Source organism: Triticum urartu, chromosome 4 (genome assembly GCF_003073215.2).
Source record: "Triticum urartu cultivar G1812 chromosome 4, Tu2.1, whole genome shotgun sequence".
Lineage (NCBI taxonomy): Eukaryota > Viridiplantae > Streptophyta > Magnoliopsida > Poales > Poaceae > Triticum > Triticum urartu.
This window is the reverse complement of record NC_053025.1, coordinates 328,336,757-328,354,039: the sequence shown is the minus strand read 5'-3', so window position 1 is coordinate 328,354,039 and position 17,283 is coordinate 328,336,757.

The following is a 17,283-nucleotide window of genomic DNA, read 5'->3' as shown; positions in this document are numbered from 1 at the left end:
ACTTCCTTCATGTTGACGTGGTTCACCTGACCTTAGGTGAAAGGGTTTGGCTTCTTCCCTGAGCTTCAATTGTCATTTCCATTCTTTGCTTCAGGACAATGGGTGGCGTAGTGTCCAGTTTTCCCACACTAGAAACAAGTAATGTGATTGAGATCCTTCTTGGTGGGTGTAGTGGGGTTGAAACGGTTCTGACCGTTGTTTCCTCCATTCCCGTTACCATTCTTGGGGCCACTGTGGTTATGTGAACTCCCTCCATTGTGAGTGTCGCCTCCATGGTTATGATGAGTATGTCCCCCCGAGTTTGGAGAAAAACGAGGCTTCTACTGAGCTCCATAGTTGTACTTCCCCTGTCCATACTTACTTTTACGGCTCTCTATCTGCTACTGCTTTCCTTCAATCATAAGAGCCCTACCTACCAACTCCTGGTAGTTAGTGAATGTTGCCACCATCAACTGGATACTCATCTCGTCATTCAGCCCTTCCATAAACTTCTCCTGCTTTGTGACATCTTTGGCCACATCATTTGGGGCATAGCGAGCTCTTACTGAACTCATCCACGTACTGCCCCACGGTACGATTTCCCTAGCGTCAGTTGCGAAACTCATGCTTCTTCACGCTCATAGCGCCAGCTGAGACATGTGCTGTGCGGAATGCCTGCTGGAACTGATCCGAAGTGACATTGGCTATGGGGAAAGTGGCTATGTAATTCTCCCACCATGAGGCTGCGAGTCCATCTAGTTGATGTGCGACGAAGCGCACCTTCTCAGCATCTGTGCAACCTGCGGTGGTCAGCTCCCTTCCAATCCTATGGAGCCAATCATCAGCCACAATCAGCTCGGTGCTACTAGAGAACACCGGTGGATTCAACCTTAGAAAACGGGATAAGTTGTCAACTAGGGGTGGTGGGGGTGGGCTATTGTTGTTGTTGTTGTTGTTGACTTGGTTCTGAACTAGCAACTGCATCAAGATATTCTGATGTTGGATCAACTGATTGGGCTCCGGTGTGAAGACAAATCCGGGATCACGTATCGGAGGCATCTGATAGGTTTAGAGGGGTGAGAACAGAATAGAGTGAGGTCTAAGGAGAAATTCACTACCCATATGCACATGAGGCAAACACAATTATTTCACATGACTCAATTCAAACAAGATCATACAATCGATCTAAACTATAGTTACAAAATGCTCAGACTAGTACTATATACATGGGAGATTACTACTAATAATATGGTGGCCGACTAGAAATTTTGATCGTTAGAAGACTCCATGATATCAAATCCAGCTTCGTCTTCGTAATCATCATCACTGTCAGGGTCGGAGTCGGTGTCGTCGGTTATGATGTAGTCTTCAGGATGGTTGTCCTCCTCAGGTTTGGGATCTCCCATGATTATTCCAAGCTTCTTTTTCAGGTCTTCATTCTTCTCTAGCAGTACAACTATTTCCAATTCATATCCATCGCGTGTAGACTTGAGTTCCTCTTGTAGCTCTATGTTCCTAGTCATCACTTTATTCATGTCTATCTTGCTGGCGCACATCTGGTTCTCCTGATGACGAATGTGCTGATTTAACTCCTGGATGTAGGCTGCAATGGATCTATCCTTCTTGGTGCAAATCATCTCCCGTTGCTCGTCTCGGCGTCCACATATCTAGTAGACGGTGTCCTTAAGATCCTGTGCAAGCTGGGAACAAAATGCAAATGATGGGAATGATTCTAGTAACTGGGGAGAAACTCAACAATAGAGAGTGATTCCACTGTTTGAAAGGTTATGGCATAATCGAAGAAACTGAGAGCGGATGCAATTAATGCCGACGATATGTCCTAGTGCTTGCGCGTGCTCTTAAGAATTTGAGCATTTCCATATTCATCAAGTTTTACCAATATCCGTGTCAAGGATCGTGACAACACAACATACTACCATGATGAATAATGGTGGAGGATGCAGATGCAAAGGAAGATAACACCTTCTCAGATTTCACCTTAGCGAGGCCAAGGAATCAAAATCTGGATGATCGACCAAGAGACAATAGCACTCCGCTTCTAATGTTCTCTTTGATGTGCTAGCCTAACCCATTCATTGAAATGGTTTGGTATCTAGAGCATCAAGTAGCAGGTCGGACTCCGGGAGCTCAGTAATCCATAACGAATAACTACTGGAGTAAACCCTACAAAATCCTTATGGGGAGGTGGCCAACTTACTCAATCAAGATAGTACAATAATAGGTCTTCCGGCTGGGTGTGTTGGCCATGACATCAACTTTACCGGGTTACAGAGAGACCAATATGATAGTTCCTGGGAAATGTTCCAACCATCATATCTACCTGAGATTCAGATCTCGTTGGTGTCAGAATAATCCATAGGAAGGTTGCAACCCAAATCGACGAGATGACGTTGTGAGATTCTCGGGAAATGAACTACGATAGCAAGCTCCAAAACATGAGCTGGTTCTGCTACACACCTGTGAACACACTGTCCTAGACAAGCATGACCACATGGTAGTCTTATAATAAAACACTACCAAGTTCTGGTTGGGAACCATCATCGAGGATAACATAATCTTGTACAAATCCGTCTGGTACCTTCAAGACTAGCACTTAGAACTTATTATCCTTGAACAAATCAATCAGTGGCTTGGTGTGCTAGGGATACATATAGAATGAAGGTTGCAAGTCTCCAAACCAGAAAATACTTCGCACGTATGCATGACCGATTTGGGATGACTCCAGAGAAAGCAACATTGACTTTCTCGAATTCACGGCAGTAACTTGCATCAAATACACATGAATTAGAGGAAGTCACTTCTTTCATCCGAACATATGCTTCATGAACGGAGCATGAAGATAATGCTTATAAATTTTCTAGTACTAGCTGGATGTTCAGCACGAATCATGGAGAAGGTAGCGGTGTTTCTGATGGGCTCAACAACCATTCATCCAGGTTTCCATGGAGATGGAATTCCATAATTATGTGAACAAGTGATAGCATTGGTCAGACCCAAAAGATATAATGGTGTATGCTCGAGGGATCAACCACGAGTAAGACAACATTATGAACATCGTTGGTTCTGATTTGATTTGATGATATCCCATACTTAAATCAAAGTTTTGATACGACAATAGGTCCAACAACTGATCACAGGGACCAATCCATGAAGATATCATCTACCTTCAACACACGCAAATATATCCCTTGAAATGAACTAAGCTAGCAAGCTTTTATCTTCTAACTCTCCAAGTTATGGTTTAGCTTAACCAACTAGCTCAGGGGGTAACCGACACAGATTCTTGGAGAGTAGCTGGTTTACAAGAAACCAACTTTATCACGAACTCCACATAGCGGTCAGGGGACAACTTGGTAATACTTCCGAGAAGATATTCGGAAAATCACAAACCACCGATATGTTACTAAGCTCGAGAACAATCTTGCTTTTCAGAGCAAGGCGATATGATCAAAAGAGCGAGGGATTGATGTAATCCTAACTCATTGATCAAAGAGTGCACCAGGAAATAAAGACTAGGTAGCACAATCAGTCTTAGAATGATGATTTAAGAACCAACGCGCTAAGAATGAAATTATTGTCCTTTAACTACCAAGCAACAAGGCCGATAGGAGTATTGATTTCACACATCACGATTCACTTGTCGACACTCCAGTTACATTAACAAGGGAACTGAGGAATGAACAATGATGTCAAGAAGTATCACTGCGTCAAGAATTCATTTGAGGGTGTGTGCAATTCTCACAATACTCTTGTTAAGAAAGAGGGTGATACTCCGAGGTAGAATAGAACAAAAGCTGAATTGGCATTTTGATCTGCGGGATACAACTACTTTGAACCAATCCTAGAAATGGACGAGGTACTGGAGTTTATTTCTCCTAGTCATTCTGGAATAGAATGGCTTGACGGACCACAAGAATAATAGGCATCAATGAACACGAATGCACAATTATTCCTGACTATCAATCGGTAGACTAGGGTCGGAATACAGCTGAGGTGGGTCAACTCAAGGAACATATAACTTTCTGAGTTGTGGATGCATAGATTAGTATGTCGAATCAAGTTCAACAGGTTTCTTCCGGATAACCCATGCAGAGAGGTAGAACTGGCAGAGTAACAATATATAATCAAGAACTCGTCAAGAGCACTCTGGTTGTGATCTTTGGGTTCAAAAGAACTTCTACCATAAGCAGTTCATGGTATTTGGAAGAAGGAAATATCACGGACCTCGGGGACTATCGCAAAGGTTACTAATATATTAAGGGAACTAGTAAATACTAACAACATGAAGTAGGGTGAATCTCGGGTTCAAGAACCCAAGAATAGAATCCATATTAACTAAATGGCATCACAGGATGCTTTCGGGAATGATGGGCAGAATCATCACACTGGGGATACAAAGCATGGCTAGATTACTAGGTGAGTCCCTAAAACACCTAGGATCATAATAGTATCTCCAACATATATGTGGAGGCAATAGAGTACCTCAACACACCGATTAGTGCGGTTGAACTAGCCCAAAGGGACATCGGGAACGGAAAGAAGAAATTTGCAAATGCATCAGACTATCTAGAAACCTGGGAAGACTCGGACAGCATAACGGCTGTAAATGCTCAAAAAGATTTGAGACATCCTGCAAAATAGTGGCATGACCACTCAGAAGCACAATATCAATGTTCCGAGACCAGCTATGAACACATGGAAGTAGTAGAAACTGGACTGGGGCTTAAATCCATCAATCCTATAAGTCTCTATCATCGTAACTCATCATCCTGATAGATAGATGAGAAGGCCTAGTTCTTAATCCCCGAAGAAAGGAAGAGGATGACTCAGATCAGAAGGGCATAAGGTAAAGGAGTAAAAAGAGCCTTACGTTCCCTTCCACAATCAATTCCCTTACATAACTAAAGCATTTCTAGACTCGACTTCAACCAGTTTGGCTTGGTAATCCTACAGGCAGTCAGGCTCTAATACCAAAGCTGTCAGGACCTCGATTCGAAGTCACATCGATCTAGCTGGTAACACCTCATATCACTTTGCGGCCTCACGCATGGTATTCCCACGAGTGTCGCCTTACCATGGCCGGGACCGTTTGCGCCTTTTGGCTCACGTATATGATAGTGTCGCTAGCATCCATATGACAGAGAACTCAGGCTGACATGACTAGTCGTGAACCCAAAGTGGCACTAACTTACGGGGATAGGCATACATGAATCAACATCGAGCATGTCGGTCAGCAGCATGCGAATCCGGGCTATAGCACTGGGCTAACAGGACTCTAGTGAACCGGGCTGTTGCAGGCTAGGAAGGACTCCGGATGTCACCGCGTGACATTTCCCCGAAGGGACAGACACAGGAACAAAATGAATCACATGCCGGCCAGTCAATTGTTCTGGAGCAGTAGTGCTGGGCTAGCAGGACTCCGATGAACTGGGCTGTAGCAGACTACTATGGCTCATGGAAGCACAAGACTACATTTCCCCATAAGAGAGGCTACCAAGGATAAACATCTTGGTTGTCGGATCCCACACATACGAAGCATTTCAATCAGACACACAATATGCTCAATATGTGTAAATACAACATGGCATCACAACATAACTCTACGACTCAAGTATTTATTTAGTAGGCTCCGAGGAGCGAGATATTACAAACATGGGTCTCATGACCCCAACATACAGAGCATACAAGCAACAAGCACATGCGAAAGCTTAACTTGTCTGAGTATAGACAACTAGAAATGAAGAAGGCTGAGAAGCCTGACTATCTACAAGACCCTGCCGAGGGCACAAGATCGTAGCTAAGGTAACAAGCTAAACGTCGAAGTCCACACGGAACTACTAGCGAGACTGACGTCTCTCCGCAAAATATAAAATAGGCAAACATGAGTACAAATGTACCCAGGAAGACTTACATCAAAACTAACTACATATGCATCGGTATCAACAAAGGGGGTGGTGGAGTTTAACTGCAGCAAGCTAGCTTTGACTCGGTGGCTATCTTAAACTACGACTACAGGTAACTCTTTTGAGGTGGCGCACACGAGTCCACATATTCACCAAATCAATATGCCACTATGGATCCACTCCCGTCTCCCTAAGAGAAGGCCATCCATAGCACTCACGCTTATCTTGCGAGTTTTAGAGTATCCACTTCCACTTGTCTATGAACTGTTATAGGCAACCCAGAAGTCCTTTACCGTGGACACGGCTATTCGAATAGATCACTATAACCCTGCAGGGGTGTACTTCTTCACACATGTTTCCACCACTTAGCGTATGCACATGACATGTGCTCGGCAGACTTCAAGTGAAAGCCGACGTGGGTGTAGACCATGACCTGACTAACCACACAAGTCTCTAGTCCAGGTTTATCGCCTATTCGGGTTCCATCTGCGAGGAGATCCTGCCGGAGTTTCACCCACAGCCCCAAACGATGTGTGCAGGGTTCTCGAGACACCAAACGAGTGCCCGGTACACCATGCCACAGTGTATCTACCGCATCATAGCCCACCCCTAGGGTCAGTGCTACGCACGGCCTCCAACACATATCCTACAAACACCAGAAACTAGTTGCAACTCCTGGACAGAGGGCATGGGTGGTTAATAAGTCGAGCAGGGTCATATTTCAGGGCCCAACGTGTGGTAGTAGCTGTTCATGGATCACAAACACAGAACTCAGTTCCTAAGGACGGTTTCAATGAGACAACCCACCATGTACTCCTACATGGCCTCTCACTGCTACCTTTACCAAATCATGTTCACACACTTAGCTCACACATAGTAGGACATGTTCATCACCATTCCAATTCATCTTCGATGAACCAGACCTGACTCAACTCTAAGAAGTAGCAGGCATGACAAACAAGCATGAATGAGTAGGCACATCAGGGCTCAAACAACTCCTACTCATGCTAGTGGGTTTCATCTATTTACTGTGGCAATGACTAGTGATGCAGAGGAAAGGGGTTCAACTACCGCAGCATGTAACAGTTGAGGCATGACAAACAAGCATGAATGAGTAGGCACATTAGGGCTCAAACAACTCCTACTCATGCTAGTGGGTTTCATCTATTTACTGTGGCAATGACTAGTGATGCAGAGGAAAGGGGTTCAACTACCGCATCATGTAACAGTTGAATCGTTGCTGTCCTAATGCAGTAAAAGAGAGCAGGAGCGAGAGAGTGGGATTGTATCGGAATGAACAAGGGGGTGTTGCTTGCTTGGCACTTCTGAAGATAGTATAGCTCTTCATCGGTGTGATCAAACTCATCGTCGGAACACGTCTATCGAGAGGGAACAACCACTAGCAGACACAGAAAGAACACAATCAATGCAATGCACAATATGATGCATGAACATGACATGTCAATATGCTATGTTTTCAGCTAATGCAACTAGCAACAGGTTAAATGTAGTTGGTTTGAACCCTAGGTTCAAACTCAAACTCCATATGTGATTTCTTAAATGCCATTTAATTGAATTGTCCTAAACAGCATCCATAAGTTTTTATAACATGCATGACGATGATATAGATGGATAGATTGGATTTTTCTGATCATTTTTCATATATAATTTATCTCATTCTAAGTTATGGTTGAATTTCTATGATTTTTAGAAGTTTTCGATATTTTCTGAATTAAATAAATCATTTCTGATTTATTTAAAATCCCAGAGAACAATTACAGCGTCAGCACTACGTCATGCTGACCTCAGCAGGTCAACAGCAGCGGTCTAGGTCAAACCTGACCAGTGGGGTCCACTGGTTAGTGACACAGTGTTGTTCAGTGTCAATGACAGGTGGGTCCGGTCAACACACATGTCAGCGCGATCAAAGCTGACACGGGGGTCCACCGTGATTAAGTTAAAACTAGGCAGGAAATAAACCCATGGTTAATTAAGCATGGGGCCCACCCATCAGTGAGCTAAGGGGTTAGTTAGTGGCGTCATTAGCGCTAATTAAGTGTGCCACGTCAGCTGCCGGCGTTTAACCGCCGACGACCTCAGATCGCGGCGGCGTCCGCATCGAGATTGCGTTACGGGCCACGGTTTGGGGCGTGGTTGTGTTCTTTTGACAGCTGGGGTTGAGCCGCTTCTGTGGGTGGTGGAGTTGGACCAGATGGTCGCCGGAATTGACGCCGGTGACGAGGTTTGCGGCGGCCGTGGTTCAGCCATGCTCGAGTTCCTCGCTAGGGTGTTCGGGAAGAGGAGCTACTGGTGGGTACGGGTGCACGAAGACACGCTGAGCACGGTGGTGTGCTCAGCTTCGAGCAACAGTGGCTCTAGCCACGACGGCGATGGGGCACGGTGGCGACGAGCCGCGGCCACGGTGGGCAGGGGGGCTAGAGGAGGGTTTCCATGGCAGGGAGAGAAGGGTTGGGAGCAGGAGCTCACATCAATGCCAAAGAGGGGGTCAGCGAGCTCGGGGAGGTCCTGGCGGCGCCCAATCGACCGGGGACGGGCTCAGGTTCCCGAGGTTGAAGACGAAGGCAAAGACAGTGTTCGGCGGTGTTTGGCGTCGCGTGAGTCGATAGAGAGGCGTAGGCGACGGTGGCGGAGCTCCTGGGCATGTCGGAGAGGCGAGGGGGAGGTAGTGGCCTCAGTGGTGCTTATCGGCAGCGACGGTGGCGCTCGGACCGTGCAAGACAGAGGGAGAGCAGAGGAGGGGAGAAGCACGGGAGAGAGTGAGAGAGTGGTCGGGGCTGCATGGCGTCGCGAGGGAGGCCCAGGGCGACCAGAGGAAGCGGCAGGAGGCAGGAGGTGGCCGGGGTGCGTGTGCGCGCACGGCGGCCACACGCCCTCTTGCCTACTGGCAGGAGGTGGAAGACGACAGGAAGGAGCCCTGGTGGGCTGGGCTGGATTTGCCCAGCTGGCTGCTACAGTACCCGGCCGGGTGGGCTTTGCCAGGTAAGTTCCTTTCTTTTTATTATTTCCTGTTTTCTATTATTTTGGTAACTTTAGGGCTTTATTAAAAATGCTAGGGCATTTCCAAAAATCATGAAACTAATCATGGCTACTGTTTAGAATATATCCAACAGTAAACATTTTAGTTTATGATTATTTGAGCATTTAAAATATTTTATAGCATTTAATTGCCCAAATTCAAATACTATATGATTTAATTCAGTGACCCTCTGTTATCCTAGAAAAGTGTGCACCATTTTTGTCAGAGGTTCTAGACCAAGGCAAAGATGATGAACATTTTATAAGGGCATTTTAGGTTCATTGAAAATAATTTTAGTAAACCCTAGTTGGTTTCAGGGGGTGCTGGGGGTTCTATCATCCCCATGTCAACTTTCTGTTAAAAGTAAACATGATGCAACACCAGATGCTAGCACTAGGTATTACCAGAACTAGGGATGTGACACAATCACACACTTATTACATCGAATGTCTCAAAAGATAACTTATTACAATAATATGGCTGAAGGGCATCTAAATAAGATAACAACGGAAGTTTTGAAGGTAGAAGAGTCCATCCGACTCCATGGCAAAACTGAGTGCATGACAACGACCTAGCGCACCTTACTTTTCGTCTGAAAACTATGCAACATAATACGTTGCAGCATGTGTAGGCCAGCGCATGGAATATGCTGGCAACATACCACTATAGTGCAATGAACAAATAACAGCTATCACTACATGCATATATGGCTGGTGGAGGCTCTACGGTTATCATTTGCATAAAGCTAATTTTTCCATACAACAAAGGAATATTTTTATTTGACTACCAAGTTGGTTGAAAAATTATTGAGAAGGTTCCTCCAACTCATTCCCAAAATAATAATTATACCCCCACAAATTAATTAAGTAAAGTGAGGAGATCAAACCAATAATTCAAGTACCAGATACTCAAGATATCCATAGCCGGGGACACAACTAACCATGATTAGTTTGTGCACTCTACAGAGGTTTGCGCACTTTTCCCCACAAGACTCGATCTCCTCCATTGGATTTCTCGCACTACATGGTGTTTGAGAAACGGATGACCGAGACACAGTCTTTCGGAAGCATTAACTCTTTACTCTGGGTAGACAGTACCACCTACATCCCCTACATCTGCTAGCCTACCACTGAAAGAGGTCACGCAGCATACTCAACTATGCCAGAGCCCATAATGGCTTGTGGCTGCATATAGAAGTTTCTAGCATGAATAATCTTATGATCCCTTTGAGCCTGGGTGGAAAACCATAGGATTATCACACGGGTTCTCCGGGATATCCTAGGACAACACTGGATTGCTCCAGGTGTCCGGACAACCACTGGGTGCTCTAGGGTGCCCCAACCAATCCACCCAGATGTGTATTAAAGTAGCCACCTTAAGTTTAACCATTAATTAATAATAACTCTCACATCTGTCATGGATCACTCAAACCAGACCACGTCTACTAGCATAACAGTATAAGCATACATAGTAAATACCCAGGGTTTAATATAAGACAATAGGTTCTACCTGATCAACTACTTCCCAATACCCATATGTTAATCAAACCTACTCATGCAATGTTTGATTCTTGAAACTAATGCATAAAAAATGGGTAATAAGGGATATGATCAAAGTGTTACTTGCCTTGCTGACGATCTGAAAAACCTAGTGATTAGTAGTAGCACGCTTCGCACTTCGGAAACTTAATCGTGAACAAACAATAGCATACATAAGCACTAAGGCATAAGATGCAAACGTAAAACCCAATAGAAAATATGCAAACTGAAAGTTCAAGTGAAGGGCTTCGATTTGCAAAAAGAATCAATCTACGATCAAAAGAAATTCGAAAACAAATCTGCTTGAAACCAAATTTTAAATTGTCAAAGCCATGTTCAAGTCGATTATCTGGATAGAGGGCAAGAATACGAAGATTTTGGCGTTGGTGTCACTTGATGTGGATAAACGAGTAAAAAGTAACGAGGGTTTGAAGGTCAGGGACTAATCTGTGATAAAAGTATTTGCGGATAGGTCCCTGGCCGAAAATAAAATTAAAAGAAAAATCTAACGAACGAACGTTCGTAAACAGAGCCTAACGAACGAACATGTTCGCTATAAGAAACTAGCGGGTGAACGTTCGCTAATTAGCAAACCCTAAAAATAAAACCGATGTAACGAAAAAAAATGGAGATTAGCAAAAAAAAGGGCGGGGTTTTGTCGGTTTTTACTGGTTCGATGGTTTTCGTCGAAAAACTGGTGGCGGATCCGGACGGCGGCGCTTGCAATGGCTCCGGTGGCTAAAGGCGGCGGCGGGACTACAGGGTGGGGCGGCGCGGGCGGCAACGGTGCTCTGCGGAAGTGGCGGCGGTGGCGGCAGCTGGCTCGGGATCCCAAGGGGACCCCGGGGTCACTATTTAACGGAAGGGGAGGGAGGCGGCGGGGTGGCTTGCGGGAGGGGGTGGGGTCCCCATGGCCTGGCCAGACACGGCGGCGGCGGGCGCACTTGGGACTCCGGTCCCGAGCCGGAGGAAGACGGTGCCGCTTGGGCCATGGCTCGGCTGCGGCAGGGCCGGCCCAGGAAACTTTTCTTTTATTTTTTAAATAAATTTCACCGCGGATGAAAAATCGTAATAAAAAATATAAAAAATTCTAAAAATCCCATAAAGAATTTTCACCGTCCAAACCTAATATTTAGGACAAGATGAACATTTTTCTCGACTAAATGCAAATTTTCAAAATGCCAGTTTTTTTCTAATTCAAATAAAATAGCAAATAAAATACAAATAAAACATAATAAATTGATTTTAAAATTTCTCCTCCAATATTTCTCTTATGTTGAAGAAGTCATATTATCTTCTCTCATTTATTTTTGTTATTGGAAATAATTGGAGAGAAAATATTAAAATCAAATTGATCCTTTCTTACAATTTGAAATAAAATCAAATATGAAAATTTAGTGAAACCTCCAACTTTCTCCTCGGGTCCTTGAGTTGCTAAAGATTTCTAGGATCACAACCAAATGAAAATAAGAATATGATATGCATATGATGACCTATGTATTACATCCCAATTGAAAATTGGGAAGTTACAGTTCGTGTTAGGGCCGGTCCCCGTCAATTGTCGCTCAACCAAAGCTCAAACTCATGCGTTGTCAGGATTCCCTCCTAGATGCTCGGATTGCCGGGTTCGACCTACATCAAACCCTGCGTATCTCGTTGTTAACTACCTTGCCTTCATGGTTGTTGTCTGTATCGAGAGGTAGGCACCACATCTAAATTGTACATTATTCTATATTGAAAACACACATCACCCCTTCCCAACGTACATCATTTTGGGCCGCATACAAGCGGTGCTGGTTTTGTGGTCCCTCTCATGCGATTTTTATGATGGTTCAATCTATTGGCCCAAGCGGTTTATCGACAACAACAACTGTCATTTGACGAAACGATAGATTCATTGGTACGTCTTATGGTAGGTCATGGCGACATGCATGTATGATGAAAGTATCGGTCATTACATGCATCCGCCCAGCTGACACGAAGTGGGAGGTGGTGGGCCAAGCATCCTAGCTAGGAATGACATTATGTCATTATATATATCCTATCTAGGTGGTTGTTAGGCTGCTTTCGGGTTTGCGAGGCAGGTGCCACCAAAGTTATACATTGTGTATTTGAAGTTTTAAAAATCCCCAATATTCATACATATATTTGGCCACTTCCAGGTGGTTCTTTACTTCTGGCCCCTCTCATCGATCTTCAACGACGCGCCCAACCGTGCGCCCGCGTGGTCAAAGTTGTGCATTGGAATTTTGAACATCACAGACCACCCTTTTCACTCATATATATTTGGTTCACATGCTGGTGTGCCTTTCTTTGGACCCTCTCTAACGTTATTTTTTGCTGCAAAGACTCTGATGATGCTCAACGGACACGGGGTATAATATCTTAACCGTGTGCGACACAAGTGCAATGTGAATCACCACGCCTACGCAAGCGCGAGAAAATTAAGGTGGAGGTACTAGCTCAACCGTGTAAGATGCAAGTGTGCTGAAATCACCACAATCATGCTAGCACCAGCAAACTAAGGTGGAGGTACTAGCTCAACCATGTGCGATGCAAGTGCACTGAAATCACCACGACCGCGCAAGCGCGACCAAAGGGTGGAGGTACTGGCCTAACCGTGTGAGATGCAACTACGCTGTAAAACCACCACCTGTGCAAGCTAAAGGCGGGTAAGTTTATTTGGAAATTAGGACAAATCGTGTGCGATAGATCAGCTAGCTAGAAATATAAAATCCAAACTACCCGCCTTGAGCGTTGCAAAAATCGGCGGATCTGCGCCACTTTTCCTTATTATCATACACGCATAATGTTATTGGACCATGCATGATCTTGGGCACTCCCACCCCGCATTAATTCCTTTACGCAAATTTTAGTAGCCGTCGTACTTCAACCGTCGCCCACACTCCTCCGGCACCGACCTTGTAGTAAAATTGCAGTAGCCGTGGCATTTCAACCGTCACCCTCCCTTGTCCACAACCATCTCCACCCACCATTACTAAAATTTTCAGTAGCCACGTCGTATCCTCAAACACCACCCACCCCCTCCACAGTCCCCCACCCGCCCCTCCCCCATCGAACCCTAGCTCGCGGCTACCACCGACGCTGCCGCCAACCCCTGCCGGTCTGCCCGTTCCTCCTAGCTTAGATATTAAAGTTCAGGTTACCCAGCGATTCCCATACCATCGCCCCACTCCCTTGAGTTTTTAGATGTGGCCTGCGGTCTCCCACCGTGCTAGATCCACATCCTCTGCTCCGGAATGTCATAGCCTAAGCTCGACCACATATCCTGGGAGCCTGACGAGCGTTCGGCCAAGAAGAGGTTCATCATGGCCTCTTCGGTGGACGTTGGCGAGGTGACCCTCGTTCGCCCTGACCTGTCGATCCCGGAGCAACACGTAGCCACGGAAGCCGGTGAAGATGTTGACTACATTGCCATACCGAAGGCTTCATGTCAGCGGGCTAGCATATTACTGTATCTCGGGAAAGCTGGCTATGACATCAAGCTCGTCCACACCGACGGCTTCACGCGGTCCATGTCACATGATAAGTGGTCCATCCCCAACCCCTCTGGTTCAACCACCATCAATATCTTCGAAGGCCCTACCGCTGATCTCCTCCGCCAAACGGACAAGGATTTGCGAGCTTTATACGCCATCGAGCCCATTTTGTCATTTCTGAAGGACACGTTCTACGGCGCTAGCTTGGGATCCTCAATTGCCAAGTCAGATCTCATCGACCACGACCACGACCACGAGGAGGGAACCTACAGAGGTTCTTCCTAGGTGAAACAGCCCATATGTGACATCAGAGAGGACACCATGGGTCTGTGCTCTTCTAACTAGAAGGATCCCGTCCATGAAATGTGAGGAAACATTCTATCAACAAGTCATACCTTTTCTAGCTTGTCAACCCATACCCTTTGTTGTAGTAGCATTTGTCGTGCGGTGCTTTAACTATGTTGTATTTAATTATTTTAGTTATGCAAAAATGTATTGTTCAATAGGTCTATGTGATGTTTAAGTATGAATTGTCCACTTCAGTTTCACGACTGGCTATATTAGGTTGTTTATAGTGAGTAGATGCCTTGTTTATCTGTATTTGGTTGTTAGGTTGGTTGAGTGAGCATTTTTTCCAGTTATCGAGCAGATGCCTTGTTTATCTGTATTTAGTTCTTAGTTTGGTTACAGTGAGCATTTGTCCAATTATCAAGCAGATGCCTTGTTTATCTCTATTTGGTTGTTAGGTTGGTTTTTAAGCATTTGTCCAGTTATCAAGGAGATGCCTTGTTTATCTGTATTTGGTTGTTAGGTTGCTTATTTAGCATTTTTCAAGTTTTCAAGCAGATGCCTTGTTTATCTGTATTTGGTTGTTAGGTTGCTTTTTTAGCATTTGTCCAGTTATCAAGAAGAAGCATGCCTTGTTTATCTTTATCTGCTTGTTAGGTTGGTTGAAGTGGGCATTTGTCCATTTTTCAAGCATATGCCATGTTTATCTGTATTTGCTTGTTAGGATGGTTGAAGTGAGACTCTGTCCAGTTTTCAATGGCTATATTTGGTTGTTATACTGGTCATTGATTCCTTGTTTATTTTAGTCATTCACAACATGTTGTTCATTATGTGCAAGTCAGAACTGTGCCGCTCGACTACATCAATACCAGTTTGAACGGCTATATTTGGTTCCAGTTATTCCTGCTGTAGTTAACACATACCCTTTATTTTAGTTTTACACATTTATCCAGTGTGATGTTTAAGCATTATGTACGTTCTATTCATTTTAAACAATACGAGTTTGAATTGCAATATTTGATGACTGTTAAGCCTGCTGTCGGTAACACTGCCTTCCATTTTATATCTGCTTTAACAGGATGCTGAAACCAACACATTCAAGCTATCATTTGGAGATGATGTTGTTTACCTTTTCTATATTTGTTTGATGTTAAGGTTGCTGTACTTATCATGCCTTTCCACTACTTATGCAGGAGAACAACGAGAGTGGCCACCATTTTCCGTCGAGGTTAGCTTCTTCCCTCGGGATGTACTCCTCCCGTCGTTCCATAATGTAGTGCATATAGATCCAAGCCTAGACACTAGTTAGATCCTAATATTGACTTGTTGTTTGTAGGTACATATTCCCTTGGCAAGGATCCACGCATCGAACCTTTTTGTGTATGGGGCAATAATATATTGATGAACAAGCATCAAGTGACGAAACTGATAAGGATTATTAGCAAAAAGATACAAATGTTGGCAAGCAAATTATTTGTTTATGCTCTATCCAACACAACAGTGAGCTGTAGGATGGTAACTATAAACTCTGCAGCCTTCTCTTTTTACTGCCCATAATGAGTTGTTAGACAACAATGTCTGAATCTTTTTCGTTCCCAGTGGTTCCCGAAGCAGTTCACTCAATATTACATCGCAAAGTACATGATTGGTGGACACACAATGAAGGTTAAAGTGCTTCATCCAGACTACAATGAGCATCGAGAAGTCCTAATGAAGACAGTGAAGGATGGACGGGCAGCCATCACAAGGGGTTAGCCTAGAGTCGTGCGCGCATTACGCATGGAGGAGGGCACAATATGGGTATTCTGCTTCACCTTCTCCAGCAACCAGAATGTCTTTCGCCTCTCTCTTTATAGTGTTTAGTAAAATTGCAGTTCATCATTCTTTATTTGGTGCTTCAGTAGTACTTTAGTATATGTACCTGTGCATCAAATTATGCATTCGTGGTTGAACCTATATTTGTAATAAACATGGTTGGATATGAAATAAGTGATTGCCTACTTTCAAATTCAGAACATGTGATTTTTAAATTAGGGATTCATTAGGGATTAACTAGGGATTACACTACACACGATTTGTGAAAGCGAAACGTCTGCGATATATGTGGAGATCAGAAACGTTTCTAGGATCCACTACGTGTGCGATCAATCTCCACTGCACACACGACTTTCTCTTGAAAACTGTTTGTGTTAGGCCACCTTGCGCAAACGTTTACCACATAAAAACTGTGTGTGATGGACAACCTTTGCCACACAGTTTCTTCTACACACCATGTGTGATGCATTCAATAACGAAAACGACAAAATTATTAATATCGTGTGCAATGGCAACGCGATCACAAACGATTTAAAGGAAAAAATTGTGTGTGATGTACCTGTGAACGGAAATGTTTTCCTTGGAGCGACTGTGTGGGATGTACATACGAACGAAAATGTTATGTACTTGCGACCAGAAACAATTTCGCCTCTATGATTGTATTTTAAGCTCTACTATACGTATTTCCGTATTTCAGCGCTCGTCGGTCGCACACGGCCTCATTTTGCCGAGCGTGTGTGCCAGGAGGGCATATCCCCGGTGGTTTCTAGGTCATGTGGGAAGGACCCCCCTATCACCCACACTCACGTGGCGACGGTTCAAAATGCCTTCGCGGAAAGGGGTTAAAAACCGTTTGTATAGCACCGACACGCACTAGTGCTTGTTTACTCATATATATATATATATATGCTTTCTGAGGATACAACATTTTCATCACTACCTCTGTCGATCTGGTCTTTCTCTTCATCCAATTACCATAGCCATATCTTGCCAACAGCTCACATTTATCTTCGCCGGATCATCCAGATGTCCGGTTCATTCTGTCAGTTTCTTCCCAGATATCCGGGTCCCCCCTCCGGTCCTCCGGATTGGTCCGGCTCATCCGGGTCACCTTCGGTCGCCCGGGCAGCTCCACACCTGAACCAAAACAGGGGGCTACGGGGGGGGGGGGGGCAGGGGGTTTTTCCTTTTTTTCCCCCCCC